We start from the raw sequence: 6,210 nt of genomic DNA, 5'->3' as shown, positions 1-6,210 counted from the left end.
AAAACAGCATGTGTGTTACTGTTACATGAGAAACTATCTGTTCTGTAAGCCTTCACCTGAAGTACAATAAAATATATATAAAAAAAAAAAAAAGAAATTACATGATTAAATTTACATTTGTGAGATCACTCTGGCTACCACACAGAAAACCCTGAATAGGATGGCAAAATTATATTCCAGTACAGCAGTTATTTCAATAAATATAAATCCATAAAAGTAAGTAAGAGACAGACTCGTCAAATTGGAAGGAAAAAACAAACAAGAATAAGTTGTTTATGAGAAATACATTTAACCCTAAAAAGAATACAGAAAGCCTGAAAACAAACAGAAAAGGAAATTTGTTTAATTATTGATTTATATCAGCATGGACTCCTGGATATTTATTTTATTTTATGGGTTAAAATTCAAAATTACGTCTGGGGCCTTAGGCATCCAACAGGTGGTTAGCCTTATTTGGGACTTCTTTTCTCAGAAGATTTTAGAAAAATTTTTTAAATTAATAAATACCATATGTTGAGAATTATTAATTAATATTACACAGGCCTGATGCTACAGAAGCCTAATATTTATCATATGGAGACCAAATGTGCAAACAGAATTGCACTAAACTCAGCTGAACAGAAAACACTTTCTCTTGTTTTTTGCCAGACATCTGCTTTTTCTCTCCTCAAGGGCAAACTAAAAATAAGTAATAGTAAAAATAATATTTTTCTCTCCCCAGCAGCAAATTAAAAATAAGTAATCATCATCATAACTAACATTTAATGATTGTATACTATTAGTATGTCCCAGGTGTTATCTTAAATGTTTTAGCATGTATTAACTCATTCACTCTGCACAATAACCCTATGAGGCAGATACTGTTATTCTCCCAATTTTATAGATGAAGAAGCCAAGGCTCTAAGGCATTAATATCATGAAGCTAGTAAGCAAAGGAGCTGTAACTGGAATATAGACAATTAGGCTCCACTTTTAACCATCAGTGCATATTACTGCTATCAATGAATTTACAAACATTGCTTTTGCTCTCATCTGGTATAAAAAATCTGTAGCCCTCTCAAGCGGTGGATGTTTCCTCTTCCATAGCTTCTATTTGATGTGCCTGGAAGTGATGTAGATGCTCCTCATGCTCCTCATTGTTCCTTACAGACTACAATCCTAAAAACCTAGCTTTGAAGCTCAGTCTACAGTACCTGCTACATTGCTTTGTGACAGTCAACTATAAACCCAGGGTCATTTCCCTTTTCCCTGAAAACTGAGCACCTAGCTCATTGTCATTTTCTCCAATGCTTCGTAGTTTCAGTATCCTTATAGATAATACTTCCAATTACCAGATCGCTCAATTCAGTTACGTCCTCCTCCTCCACCAACGTTGTCACCACCATATTTCAGCCCCTCTCTCACATGGTTAATACAGTAGGTCACACACATATACATTACCAATAACTGTGTCTCTTCCACAATCTCATTTTTAAGCAGTCTGCTTTCTGACCACAACCTTCTGTCTTTCCAGCATACTAATTTTAATACTCAGTCTCTGATTAACTCTTTAACCCCATTGGGACCTGATTTATTTTAACTGATCACCTGTTCCTGCAGCTCACCTCCACCCTGTCTCAACTTCTCTTTTACCAGTATAAGATCCCATGGTTCATAATTATAAACACTTCCTTGTATTCATTCAGAAAACACCTGCTCCTATCTTGTTTAGCTGTATGCATTTGACAAAACTCCAACCCTAGCTAAATCAACTCTCTTACTTACTCACTTCACTTACTGTGAAATTATATGCACACAGCTGACTGTGGCTGGTGAAAAATACATAGCTGTGCCAGCCAGCATAAATTTAATTTCATGAGCACTAATCTCATGTCTAAGGAGCCCTGGTGGAGCAACAGTTAAGCCCTTGACTGCTAATCAAAAGGTTGGTAGTTTGAACCCAACCAGCAGCTCCACAGGAAGAAGACCTGGTGATCTGCTTCCGTAAAGAATGTTGTTGTTGTCGTTGTTAGGTGCCGTCGAGTTGGTTCTGACTCATAGTGACTCTATGTACTACAGAACGAAACACTGCCCAGTCCCGTGCCATGCTCACAATCGTTGTTATTCTTGAGCCCATTGGTGCAGCCACTGTGTCATTCCATCTCGTTGAGGGTCTTCCTCTTTTTCGCTGACCCTGTACTTTACCAAGCATGATGTCCTTCTCCAGGGACTGACCTCTCCTAATAACATGTCCAAAGTATGTAAGACGTAGTCTTGTCATCCTTGCTTCTGTAAAGAATATAGTCTATGAAACTCTATGGGCTGTTCTACTCTGTCACATTGGGTCGCTGTGAGTCAAAATCGACTCAACACCCAGTAACAGCAACTTTATGTCCAAGCAGCCCTGGTGGCACAGTGGTTAAGCACTCAGCTGCTAACTGAAAGATTGGCAATTTGAACCCACCCAGCTGCTCCATGGGAGAAAAAACTGGCAATCTCACCCTAGTAAAGATTATAGCCATTGAAAACCCTATGGGGCAATTTTACTTTGCCACTTGGGGTCACTGTGAGTCACAATGGACTCAACAGCACCCAACAACAACAACAATCTCATGCCCACCACAAGTCTATCAGTTTGTTGTACTGTGATGGCTTGCACGTTGCAATGATGCTGGAAGCTATGCCACCGATATATCAAATGCCAGCAGGGTCACCAATGGTGGAGAGATTTCAGCTGAGCTTCTAGACTAAGGCTGACCAGAAGGAGAGGCCTGGTAATCTACTTCTGAAAATTAGCCAGTGAAAACCTTACAGATCACAGTAGAACACTGTCTTATATAGTGCTGGAAGATGAGCCCCCTGGTTGGAAGGCATTACACAGTGGCCACAACAATGGGCTCAAATATACCAGCAGTCATGAAGATGGTGCAGGACCTGACAACGTTTTGTTGTGTTATACATAAGGTCGCCATGAGCTAGAGCCAATGCAACTAACAACAATAGGTCTCATATGCTCCTAGTCCATTCACTTTTCCTCTCTCCTAGAGAACTATGTCATTCTCTCCCCTCAGAACTCCAACATATTCCTCTCCCTGGATTCTACTTTATTGCGAAAGGAGAAATACAAAAGAAGAAATGTTCCACTGTGTTTCCCAGCCCGCCTGAGTCTGTGACCACACACTCTGCCTTCTCTCCTGTTACCTGTGGATGACGGGCTTGGACTCCAATCTATAGCCACCCCCTTCACTTGTGCATTAGATCCAACCCCTCTTCCACACTCAAAGAGGCATTCTTCTAGGAATTTCTCCTTTCTCTTTTCTCATCAATTTCTTCCTATCTGCTAGAATATTCCCATGAACAGACAAACATACTTCAATAACTCCTATCAAGATATATAGACAGATGGATAGATAGAAAATTCTCCTTCAACTCTACATCCTCATCCACTTTGTACCCATTTCTCTGCCCCCAATTAGAGCAAAGTTTCTGAAGGCAGTTATTCTTCCTCTCTCCACTTCTCTCATTGTTTCCTGTACCTGCTTCAATCAGGCATTCATCTTCATATCTCCAATTAGTCTGTTCTTGTCCAAAAATGGCCTCCACGTTGCCAGACACCACTTGTTGCTGTCAAGTCAATTCTAATTCATAGTGACCCTATAGGACAGAGTAGAACTGCCCTATTGGGTTTCCAAGGCTGTAAATCTTTATGGAAGAAGAGTGCTACATCTTTCTCCCATGGAGTAGCTGGTGGGTTCAAACCACCAACTCTTCGGTTAGCAATGAGCACTTAACCACTGTGCCACCAGGGGTCCTTTGTCAGACACCACACAGGGTCAGTTTCTTCCTCTCATCAGTATTTGACTGGTCACTCCCTCCTTCTTGAAATAGCTTCTTCAGTTGGAATCTGCCAACACCACTCTCTTGTTCGCTGCTTACTTAGCTGACCACACTCGCTGTTTCCTTTGCTGATTCATTCATATCCCTCCAGCCTCTAATCCAGGCTTTCTCAACTCTGGCTGCACATGAGAATCACCAGGTAAGCTTTTAAAATGCATTGATGCCCAGGCTTCAACTAGACCAATTAAATCAGAATCTCTGGGGGATGAGGTTACAGGCTTAGACAGTTTGTTAAAGATTCCCAGGTGATTCTAATGTGTGGCCAGGCTGAGAACTGCTGTAAGCATTGAAGGGCCCTAGGGTTCCATCTCAGACCTTGAGTCTTTTCCATCTATACTTCCCCTAGTGATCTCATCTACTTTCTTGGCTTCAAATACCGTTTACATCCTGTGTCTTCTAAATTTATATTTCCAGCCTAGGCCTTTCTCCTGAACTCCAGAGTTATATATATATATATCTATATACATATATATATGTATGTATTTATATATATATGTATATATATATACATAAATCTCTGTTGACATCTACTTTGGGGTATATGTTTTCCAAAGTTAACTTGTCCAAAACTGAAATCTTGATCTTCCCCACCAACCTGCTCCTTCTGTAGCTAGCAATTTCCTCTTTCCAGCTGTTTGGACCTATACAAAGGTAAATGTTATCTTGGACTCCTGCTTCATGCCTCCCGTTCTTTTATGTCTCAGATCTAAACCGTCAGCCAATTCTGTTTTAAAATATATCTGGAATCTGCTTACTTCTCTCACCACTTTCACTGTTACTGTTATACTCTGATTTGAGCCCCTATCTCATTTCACTACATTATGGCTATAGTTCCTAACTCGTCCTCCTGCTACTGCGCTTGCACCAAAGAGAACAGCTAGAGTGATCCTTTTAAAATATAATTTAGATCTCTGCTGCTTAGAACCCTCCAGTGGCATCAATCCCTTAACCGCCTTTATGATATGACTCCCTGCTACCTTTCTGAACTCATCTCTTCCCTTTCTTTCTCTTACTCACTTTCTCTCTCTCTCTTCCCACTCCAAGTACATCATGCATTGTACTATTCCTAAAGCATGCCAGGTACACTCTTGCCTTTGTACTTGGTGTTCCAGCTGCCTGGGACATTACTCCCTTAAATGTCTCCTCTGACTCACTCAAATGCCACCTCATCACCAACGGCTTTCCTGATCACTCTGCATAAAATAGCACCTCTTTGACCTACGCTATTATCCCTGTTTATATATGTGCTTGTTTTCAGTCTCCCAAATAGAATATAAGCTCCTCAAGAGCCGTATTTCTGTCTGAGCCTAGACTCATTCTTGGCATGGCATAGACATTTGGTGAACACTTGTTGAATAAAGGCACCCAGTTTGGGAAGCTAACGATTCTGGTCATAGCCTATGTGGTGGTGTTGTAAGTTAATAGAATGTCAAAGGACCAGAAAAAGGCCCATGGAAATGATATATAGATCAGAAACCTTTCCTCTTGCCCCCATTTGTTAGAATTATCTCTTTGCTTTGGGTGGGGAGATGAAACTGGGACGAGACTAAAAAAGATACTGCAATACTGCGACTTAAAATAAGTCATTGTGAGATTTGTATTCTCTGAGTCACGCTTGGGCTGGAACATTTTCTGCCTGCATTCAAACACTCTGTTGCTTCTCTATTTCTCTGAGACCCTAAAGGGTCATGGCTCCCGTGAGGTGAGTTCTGGGATTGGTACCAAAACATTCATCAAATAAGTAAAATCAAACAAAACATAGTCCAGGTGAGAAATAAGATAAAAATATATTAAATAGTAAAAATGAATCTCACAAAAAGCGAAATTAGGTCCTGTGTCTTGACTAAAAGGAGCCCTGGTCACACAGTGGTTAAGCGCTTGGCTGCTAATTGAAAGGTCAGCAGTTGGAACCCACCAGCAGCTCCTCAGGAGAAAGATGTGGCAGGCTGCTTCCGTAAAGATTTACAGCCTTGGAAACCCTGTGGTTTGCTATGAGTCAGAATCGATCGGACGGCACTGGGTTTGGTTAGTTTTTGGGTCTTAACTAAAAATTTAAAATTATAGGCATATTTCCCCCACAAAATTAATGAAATGAAGCTGGGCTTCTTCAAGAATAACATTATAATCCACTGAGCCAAAAATAAAGGCCTACTGCTAGAGTCAGGTTTGAGAGTCAGCCGCTGTCTTGGCTAAACCAGGTTCTCTCTTTCTCTCTCTCTCTCTCTGTGTCTCACACACACACACATACATACATACATACACACAGAGTTATTGTGGAATTTGACACCTGCTGTTATGGACTGAATTATGTCTCCCGAAAATATGTGTTATAGA

Source organism: Trichechus manatus, unplaced genomic scaffold (genome assembly GCF_000243295.1).
Source record: "Trichechus manatus latirostris isolate Lorelei unplaced genomic scaffold, TriManLat1.0 scaffold00036, whole genome shotgun sequence".
NCBI lineage: Eukaryota > Metazoa > Chordata > Mammalia > Sirenia > Trichechidae > Trichechus > Trichechus manatus.
This window is presented reverse-complemented; position numbering follows the sequence as displayed.